Source organism: Clupea harengus, chromosome 4 (genome assembly GCF_900700415.2).
Source record: "Clupea harengus chromosome 4, Ch_v2.0.2, whole genome shotgun sequence".
Taxonomy (NCBI): domain Eukaryota; kingdom Metazoa; phylum Chordata; class Actinopteri; order Clupeiformes; family Clupeidae; genus Clupea; species Clupea harengus.
The window spans coordinates 3,821,315-3,832,389 of NC_045155.1; positions in this window are offsets into that span (position 1 = coordinate 3,821,315).

Consider the following 11,075-nt stretch of genomic DNA (forward strand, 5'->3'; position numbering starts at 1 on the left):
TTCTATTGTCAATTTTCTCTTTACTGGAAGTTCAGATTTGCACTTGTCCACAACCCTCAGATTATTTTGATGTGGAAAAGTACTTGAGAACAGACCATAAAATGAAAGCATAGTTTTAACAATGATCCGTTTTTAAAGCATCTTCAGATGAAAATGAATGGTACTCTTACGACACACTTTGCATAATCTGTTGGGACTTCTAGACATTGATCCCAATCTATATTTTAATTACCTAGTGCCATTTGTCTGCCATCTGTTAATGACGGCTGATTTGTGCTCTTCCATAATTCTGGGCTCGTACTGTAATTAAACCATAAATTAATTTGTGGTGTGTCGAGAGACGAAAAAGATTAAAAGCATTATGCAGGCTATTGGCCAATGCGTTTCAATTAATATGCACATTGCAGTGTTCCTCTAGTTGTTTACTCCAGATAAAAGTTCTTAGGGGCCTCAGTAATGGCATTATAATTCTCACTTCTAACTCTCACGTCTTTTGAGGAATGACCTATGGGAAAATAAGGATGCGTTTTAATTATGCTATCAACACAGCCAAATTCCCCTTGAAACTCGCACACCCAATCTCAAGTTTTCAAACATTTTTATACAGGATACACTTTTAGAAACATAATTAATATTTCATGGACTTTTTTGGCATGTATTCTGTATGGTTTATTTCACCCAGTGTACAGTATACGATTCTACGCAGTTGCATTATTCATCCTTACAATACATATAAATAAGGTGTGTAGGTCAGTGCAATCATTTGGATGAAGTATGGATTGTGTTAACTGAATTTCCATAGCACTTCTCTTCTGTTTCATGGCCTGTCCTGTCGGCAGCCAACAGACATTGGGAAAGGCGTTCTGCTTAAGCTGCAGTGAGCCGTCAGTCCCCCATGCCAGAGGGCTGAGCGGAGGCCCGCACTGTGAAATGACACAGGCAACTGTTACTGTTGCTATGGCCCTCCACTGAACAGTTGTCCCTCTGCCATATGCATTACTTCATTACTACGATTCAAACACACACACACACACACACACACACACACACACACACACACATAACAAACTTTGGTTTTCAGCACTGTGTTGAAGTTCAGTGTAACAAAATGTGGAAGAGGTGGTTTCAGGCTAGATGCAATAGAGGTATAGCAAAGCAGACATTCTCCTTCAATTTGGATTCTGTGTAGCATAATTCTGTAGAGAATGATAACAGTGGATTCTGTGTAGCATAATTCTGTAGAGAATAATAACAGTGGATTCTGTGTAGCATAATTCTGTAGAGAATAATAACAGTGGATTCTGTGTAGCATAATTCTGTAGAGAATAATAACAGTGGATTCTGTGTAGCATAATTCTGTAGAGAATAATAACAGTGGATTCTGTGTAGCATAATTCTGTAGAGAATGATAACAGTGGATTCTGTGTAGCATCATTCTGTAGAGAATAATAACAGTGGATTCTGTGTAGCATAATTCTGTAGAGAATGATAACAGTGGATTCTGTGTAGCATCATTCTGTAGAGAATAATAACAGTGGATTCTGTGTAGCATAATTCTGTAGAGAATGATAACGGTGGATTCTGTGCAGCATCATTCTGTAGAGAATAATAACAGTGGATTCTGTGTAGCATAATTCTGTAGAGAATGATAACAGTGGATTCTGTGTAGCATAATTCTGTAGAGAATGATAACAGTGGATTCTGTGTAGCATAATTCTGTAGAGAATGATAACAGTGGATTCTGTGTAGCATAATTCTGTAGAGAATGATAACAGTGGATTCTGTGTAGCATAATTCTGTAGAGAATGATAACAGTGGATTCTGTGCAGCATAATTCTGTAGAGAATAATAACAGTGGATTCTGATGGGCCACACGTGGTGCTACTACGAGTAGAAGAAGACTAGAAGGTTGAAGGTCAGTCTGAGGTGCTCACCTGCCTTGTCCCTCATCGTCACCTTTCCACTCAACCCACTATTCCCCACTGGGTTCAGGGAACCAGTCTGTGTTATTGGGGTCACTGTACTCTCCTTGAGTCCAGCTCTTCCACAGTTTATGATTGAGACTTATCGGCGCCCTTTTGTGCCAAAAGTTGGATAGGGTTTCGAGTGCTAATCCTGTCACATTTAGGGCAGACACGTCCAATGGCCCCAGTCCCCATACCGACACCACCACCTCCAGCAAGTGACAAAATACCCAGCACAGGGCACACAAAAAAAACCTCAGACTTACGGAATGTGCTAGTACCGTGTTGGAGCAGCTGTTATATGCTTTGAATCAGAGAGATTGGACTGTTGATCCAGCTGGAAAATACATTTTCTGTGTGTTTTGTGGGAGAGAGAGAGAGAGAGAGTGTGTGTATGTGTGGATCTGTTGGCAACAATTTGGTCGGACACATCTGTCCAATGTATCAAACCAAACCTTACTGTATGCAGCTCAATTATGGAGTCCAAAGGCAAGATGACTTATACTGAGTTTGGGTGAACATGAGGTTTTGGTGAGGGATTACTGTTGCGTGAGTACCAGTGAAATCCCTCTGGCTTTTGGCACAGACGTCTCTTTCATGTCAAATATTGCAGCCCCTGTGATTGGGCTCCATAAAGAATTGATTGGACAGAAACTGGATGAGTTCTAAAGCATTTAGAACTGTGAAATGGTAGACAAATCTGAAAGCATTTAAGTCTTTATGTATAGATAGCATCTGAGCTGAATGTCTAAACAGGTTTCCGAATCAAACGGAATCACTCCGGGGCATTATTCACAGATGTAAATCAAGATTGGGAAATCTGGTTTCCATGTCCTGGTGTGCCTTTGATATCTAATTCGGGCGAGGTGAGAAAAGCCTGCCGCAGTGGGGCGTTCGGCCCTCAGAAGCACACCTCTGGGCCCCGGGGCCTAAGCGTCTCCAGCCCACACCGGCCCCGCAGCCCTCAGAGGGATGGAAATAAATGGGGGCTGTATCACAGGAATCCGTCGAGAAATCTGGGAAACGTGAGAGGATCTGAGGAGTCGGAGCGAGCAGATGGCCTCTCCAGCAGGGATGCACCGTTCCGTTTCGATCCCTCATGATTTCAGGCTGTCTCTTCTCTTGCATTCATGCCTCTGTGTATTTCTCTCTCGCACTATACCCTTTTTTTATTTGTGGTTTTAGTCTCTCTGTTGGTCTCTTTCTCACCCTTGCTCTTTCATGTGCACATACTTCTCAGGTCATTCAAAGTCAGGATGAGACATCAGATAACTTTGTCTAGGAGATGTTTAATGGGCCGTTATATAACATAGCGTCGACTTTATCACAGGAAACTTGAAGGAGGAAGAGATGGGTGTTTAACAAGGTTCTCCAGATAGCATGCTACTATACCTGACCTTCTTGAGCACGCTGCGTGTCGCCACCTGGTTCATTTTAGTCTGCAGTGAAAGTGGAGAGATAACATGAATGCTCTGATACTACACAGAATCCCTCCCAGCCCGAGGGCCAGCTACAGTTTCTACATATATCTGCCATTTCAGTGCTCATGAGAAGAGATATGGGTCAGTATGCGTGCAGGGCCGACGCAAGCTACAGCAACCGCAAACAGGCAGGAGACCTCTTTCACATTCCACCACACTTAATTTAGGTGGGAAAGCCGCTGAATGTTAAACAGAGACTCTCTTGCAGTTCAGAAAATATTCCACGATACCATACACATGATGTTGGATCTAAACTGAAGTTGAACATGTAGGCTGTAGAAAAAAAAAGGAAGAGGAAAAGGTTGTAAATCCATCTGCATTACTTTTCATTTATTCTGTTTTGTGCTGGGGGGAAATGCATACACAAAACATGTGTGTTCAGACTGGGAACGTAGCGCAGGCTTTGCAAGAGCGTGTTACGGGGAGCTCCAAATGACTGCCTTTTAAGGGGAACTTCAAACTACGTGAAAATGTATGTCAGATGTGTTGCCGTGGTGACGGCGAGGTCAGCGAGGCCCTGGCTCATCTGTTTCCTATAGGCACCATCCAAAGTCTCAGGAGCACAGCGAGACGTTGCGGTGGAAAAGAGTGCCAGGAAACAGGCCGAGAGGGGCGGGGGGTGGGGGGTGGGGGGAGGGTGGTGGTAGTGGGGTTGCTAAGGGTCCGGTTCTGCCCCCTCACTACTCGGTCGTAGCTCCAGAGTCGCTGCCTGTGAAGCATCCAGCACCTGCTGCGCTGCTTTCCCCCCGCATAAATCCAGGTGGGCCCCAGCGGGCCTCCTGTCCTCCTATCACAGCAGGGGCCTGGAGGCACACTTTCTGAGGGGCCAATCACCAGCCAGTCTGCAGCCCACATTCATTTCACAGCACTCCATGTCAGGACTGAACCTCTGGTTCTTAACGGGCGTTGTTGCAAAGCCAGAAACTTGATCTGAATTATTAGGTGAAAATAACGCATAGCGCACAATTAACGCACAATTCAGAAACAACAGACGATGAATACTGAAGATGATTGATTTTCTTCTCAAATCAAATGTACCGTGGCTGATTAATATTTCATATTGCACTAATTACATCATGTCAAAAATGATGCATGAGTGTCTGAAAGATGTCCTGAGCGTGAGGATTTTCTGTGAGATTTGAAGGTAAAATCATCTCAGTAAAACTGCACTGAAAAACCCACAGCAGTAGCAGCTTGTTCAGTGAGCCCCACCCTGCCCTCTCCTCTCTACTGCCCCCTGGCCACTTCTAAACAAACTGCAGCGTACAACACACCAATCTGTCACCCCGCAGATCGTGAAAGTGTTGCTTCAAATAATATTTCCTTGTTGTTTTTCTCTTCTTCAGACACTTTTTTGGAAGAGGCTACAGCAGCCCTTTCCAAGAGGTGTTGTGTAGACTGGCTTGGCTGCTGTGGTGTCGCTCCATCACAACAACAGCAGCAGCAGCAGCAGCCGCAGCAGCACCAGCTGTATCACCGGTGGGAGGGAAGCCAGTGTCGGCTCCACAAGTAGTAATGAGCTCCCAACAAAGACTGATTGGAGACTTTAGGAGTCTCTTGTCTGCAGTAAATTATCCTCCAATGCATGCCTCTCTTATGATGTGTAAATTCACAACTTTTTTTTTTTACTGCTGTGTTTTTATGCTTATACACATGTCCTTACATAACTGTGTTACTCCGCTTTACGATGATTCACAGAGCGAGCACCTTCTTTTTTTCCAAGGCGCATACAGCGCCGGGGCTGAGGTAAGGTTCGTGTACGAGCTGTTTGCTGAGACACTTTTGGCCAGCCAGCCATGTGTTCCTGCTCTTCCCATTTCTGCTCTCCCCGAGGGGCTGTACACGGCCAACTCAGCCTTCTGTTGGACTTTTATGGCCTGCTGAAGGGAGAGGTCGCTGACCTGCCTGGCCGCCGGCGTCTGGCCCTCATTCGTATTCCGCAAGGGAAACACCACAATCAATACTGCCATTTTCATGCGGATGGGGAAAAGTAGCTTTGTCAAGTTAGGTCACAAACTAGATGACAAAAAAATGTCTGAAGTGCAGAACTCCACAAAGCTGGTGAATGTTATATCAATTCTCATGTAAAATGTGACATACACAAGAGTCTGATACCTGTGGTTCACTAATGGGTACAAATACAAAGCAATTTCTTTCTCGTTTGAATACCCAAGGGGAGACTGGCAAGCTTCCCAAATCATTCAGTTCTGTGGTCACCTCACTCACTACTTCTTCCTGAAGCTGCGGACGCAAAGTCACATGAGAATAAAAGATAAACTGGTGGCTCTAATACAGTCTTCCATATTCAATATTCAATTATTTTTTCAAGTAAGTTTTTGTAGTAGCTCCAAGTATGCACACAACCTATTTTTCTGTGTTCCGACCACAGGAACTGGAAATTGATTATTGTTGAAGGTAAAGCGGTTCCATTTAGGGGACTCATCTATGACCACATGAGGGCGCTGGGGAGTTATTCTAAGACATTCTACTGCATTGTTCATTTCCTTGGCCATGTTGAGGTTCACATTTAAGATTCCAACCTGAGTGACACAGTGCAATGAGCCAGTAACCATGGCGGTGTTACTGGCGGAGGGTGTGGACAGTTTTGAGACATTTGACACTTCTACCTCTCCAGAATCCATTTGTAACCATCAAAATATCATCAGGGCCGATCATGTAATGCCATACTCCACTGTCACAACTCACACACACACACACACACACACACAGACACACACACTTGCCATTTTTTCCCTAACCACTCTGGAACTCAGCTAGTTGTTGAAACATGTGTGTGGTAGTTTTCATATCTTGTGCCAAATCCTGATGATGATATATGAGTGTTTTTTTTTTGCCCTCCAGGGCAAGGAATGTATTGAACTGAAGGTGTCAAATTGTCTTCTGAACGAAAGACGGCTCCATATTTACAGACAGATTTCCCATCAAATAAAGAAAACCAGCAATAGATCTACAGCACTCCCAGTATCATCTCAATTCTCAATTTGCCAACCATTTTTTTCTGAAAATATAATCTGTTTCTCATTTTGATTGAGTAGGTCTAAATGAATGTAATAGTTTAGCTGAGCATTTGAAAATATCAACATTGGTATTAGGAATAACATTAATATGAATTATATATGAATATGAATATTTTCCATATTGGATTACAATAATGCTAAGAATGATGAAAAAAAATGATATTACAGTTGCTGCAATTAATGAATTAAAATGTTTGTTTTCTCTTTTTCTTTCGTGGTACACAGGCTACGCCTCCATTTTAGGTCACCAGGGGGCGTTAAGGTGCAGCAGAACACGATAAAAGAATGTTGAGCACTTCATGCACGTTGATCATGAACACCTTATTTTCTTCAAAGAAAATAGAGGTTATCTCATGGTTACAATACCTGCATATAAAAACAAATACACAGCCAACACCTCAGATAAATATCTAAAAAAAAGTCCAAAGCTATCTCTGTGTTTGTGAGGAGCTAGCGGCACTATTCATTTCTGAGTTAAAACATGGAGATGCACAAGTGCAAATATAAAAAATAAAAAAACACACTCCAATATCCTGTTTTATATGCATTTTATTGGGTCGTTAATGTATACATTACGGTATTAATAAAGGCTGTGCAAACATTAAACAGACTGTGCACCACGTACCAGTGAAGTAGCTCTTGCAGCGATGTGACATGCCAGGGTCACTACTCCAGGGGGAATTTTAAACTGAGTTAAGCTATTACACACTGAGGAACACAAGAGGTTTGTCTACTCTTTGTACCTTTTTTAGGCCATGTGCTCTTAAAAATAGCAAGTGGCAGCAAGCAATAAAGCAATCATTGATGTTCATGCCCCACCTGACAGCTGGGCACTGGTGGAAGTGAAGCCAGACGAGAGGAGTGATGTGACTTCTCCGTCTTCAGGGAACAGAGGATGGAATGTAACTCCGTGCGCCACCATCTACAGAAGCCACACAGGAGCGCACTGAGCAACAACTTGGGCTGGAACATCTATGCTGTGTCTTCTGTGTGTTCAGTGAGGAATGGATGCTGTGAGCAAGTAAGAGTGCTGACCACCTACCTTCTCCTTTTCCACCTCTCCCACTGTAGACAGCTGAGATGAATGAATGCATGCCAATGAATAAATGAATGAATGAATGAATGAATGAATGAATGAATGAGGAGGCTAAACAACACAAGCATTTTACTAAAGCAGTCATGTTGTCAAAACAGGCTGTGTGAGGGGACATTTTAGATAATCGAATGTCTGCCTTAACAACTTCAGGAAACTCAAAGGAGCTGCAAGTTTGTATTTAGTTTTTCAGGAAAATTGAGTTTGTTATTGGCCCTGGTGCCATCTGTGAATGATACACTCACACTCACTCGCAAGTGTTCAAACTGGCAAAACGATAGTTGTATTCATTTTGGCAACATTTTCCATTCATTGTGGCATCACATTTGACCAACCTATGACTGACGCATATTATTTGACTATAATGGTGATTCAAAGGAAGTGAAGAACAAAAAGTACATTGGTTTCATGAGTCAGTGGCAAAGCAATTTGATCAGTATAGTTCAAATTTGAATAAGTAAACGTTTCCTGTTTGGGTACCAGGTTACAGTTGAACCGGAAAAACACTGTTTGCTGTAAAGCAGAGCTGAGATGTGTCTCGAGAGGGACACATTGTAAACACAATCTCAAATCTGTTCAGTTGATACATACTGAGGCACCAGCATGATAGCATAACAAATTCAACCAAGTTCATCTGGTCCCATTCATTACATTCCTTTTGAAAGCCATTTTGTTTTGATTACAGCTAGAATGTGATTTTTGTGATCTATTACGCATCTACATCTCCAGGTTGTTTCTTTTTATCAAGGAAAATATCATCAACTGGTAGTTATTCCGTTTCCCATCCATATTTGAAAGTGGACAGAAAGGAAATGAAAGGCCTTGATAGTTCTGTGATTATGCTATTGCACATTTTGATTGAGAGTGGCCTTCCAAAATCAAAAGGCCAACCTTCCATTGCATTCCGAACATGCTTCTCTGTAGGTGTGATTATCTGACGGAATGCTCCAGATTCATCTGGAGGTTCCGTGTTTGCAGAGGAGGAGGCGGCAGCTCGAAGCCTTCCCTCCCCTCTCTTCACGTCACATGCTTACACAGCTGGGAGAGTCCTGTTTGCTTTGGATCGGACATCAGACGGTGTAGCCCCAGCCAAATAGAGAGATGAAGAGAGAGATAGTTTATACTGGAGAGGATCAGAAGACGGAGTGAAGGCGGAGTGGTTGCGAGGCGGTCGGTCGGGGCCTACTGCGCTCTCCAGCGCTCCACCCAGTGTTGACTGTGCTCCAGAACCCAGTGGGTGGTGCGGGAGGGGGGGGGGGGACTGCCAGACCCAGCCTGAGGTACACTGCTCTGGTGCCGCTGAGCTTGCCTTTCCATTTCCACAGGAAGCAATTAAGACTGGCTGGGCTCTTGTGGAGTAATGAGGAAAAAACGCCACACTCATTTTCTCAAGGTATCAGCACCCAAGGTCAAAGAGCCCAGGCGCAACGTCTGTGTTTATGATGTGCAAATGGATCTGAGCAGTTAACTGTACAGAGCTGGGAAAGGCCCACGTTACGTTTGAGAGGTGTTGGGCCTTGCTCTGTCATGGAGCAAAACTGCAGTGTTTGAGTAGAAAAACCTATAATCAGTTTTCTTATAGTCCAGTGTACAAAGTAGATAACAGAACATAGACGCAGTGTGTAGACAGTATAGGTAACAATATATATTATATATACACAGACACACAATACTGATAAAGGATAATGATGTTGGGTTACAAAACAAAATACATAATTGTATTATGTTGTATTATGGCTGTAGATTTGTCTGCATTAAGCCTTGCAAATATGAACAAAAATCTCCTACCCCATTAGTAAGATAAAATAAGGCAATGTGTGCATTAGTGTACACACACACACACACGCACACACACACACACACACACACACACACACACACACACACACACACACACACACACACACACACACACACACACACACTGACAGGTCTGTAGGTGTGAGGGTTGATCAGCAAGTAGTCTCAGATATTTTGTTAGGGAAGAAGAAATCTGAACAAATTCAGCAATTTGATTAAAGTAGAGGAACAATGGGTAAATAGTATATATATTCACAGGATTGTTAAAAATCAAGCTTCCTGTTGTCCAGCTACATAGTGCATCTTTAATAATTAAACCTGGTTTATCAAATGTAACACTATAATTGCAATAGCTAAATAATGCATGGCTTTGTGTGTTAATGTATGGAAAATGTATGTGTATGTATTATGTATGTATTAACTGGGACCTGAGTGATGCTCGATCTCTGATGGATTGTAGCAATATTGTTTCTAACCTCAAGGTGGCACTAGCCCATGGCAAAGCCACATTTATTTTCCACCCACAGCACTCCTCTCATGGAATGTTTTTCAAGCAGAAATTAATGGCCACGTCTTGCTGTTGTCAAGCGGCTGTTGATTTTTACATCGGAATGAAAAGCTACACTGGCCGTCTTTATCCTCGGGGCCCTCTGGTTTCAGCGCGCTCTGTATACAAGCTTACCCTTCGGCTGAAGAGGTCTGACCCAGAGAGTTGTGTGTGTTTTAGATGAGTGTGCCACGTCTCACATGAGAATCTCAAGGTGCGTGCATGGTTTTCATCTTCTCACGGATGCACGTGAACAGATTTTCCCTTTCTCCCCTCTCCTCCCCTCCCCTCCTCTTCTCACGGATAGACATGAGGAAGGATAGTGAGGGAGGGAGAGAGAGAGAGAGAGAGAGAGAGAGAGAGAGATGACTGAGGCATTCGTGATCTCTCTCAATAAATCACATTTACTGGACAAAGGTAGGTCTGGGCCAGTGAAAGGGAAAGAGAGATGGGCGGGGGGGGTCGATTTATGGCGCTGGTGGTGCAGAGTGGCTTAGCCGCTGCCTTGATCTCCGGTGCCTGCCGGCGCTGAGCGGGGCTTTGGCCCGCGCCTCGGGCCTGGTCTCCTCTGCGGCAGCGCTGCCTCACTCAAGGAGCCTGCAGTATCAGCGTCACCCCCTCCAGCAGAGCACTTTGATGTAGTGCTGTCTCTCTTTGTTTCTCTTTCTTCCCCTCTCTCTCTCACGCACACTTTGACACGCCAGCCCCCAAAAACATACCAACAAATGTATACATCTTGCATATACTGTGTGCACACACTCTCACTCACACAAACTCCTGCACTGTCACACACACACACACACACACACACACACAAACACTCACACACTCACAGACATACCCCTTCCACTTGTCCATCCTGATATAGGGTGGGGTATGCATTCTCTCTGTGGTGATGAAATATATAGAGATCTGTTACATGTTAGTTTAAGAGATGGCGCAGGTGTAAATTACCCAGGAGCCTCTCACCAGCCTTATTTATGGGAGGGGGGGCTTGTCAGGTGTTTAGGTGTCAGTGCGAGACTCACAGCCTAAACCGTTTACTCCCCCGTAAATCAGACTAGGCCAAGGCGAGGCCCATAAACATGCGAACCGCCGCATGTTCGAGAGCCTGTGTGTGTGTGTGTTCACAAAAGTATCATCCGCCTGCGT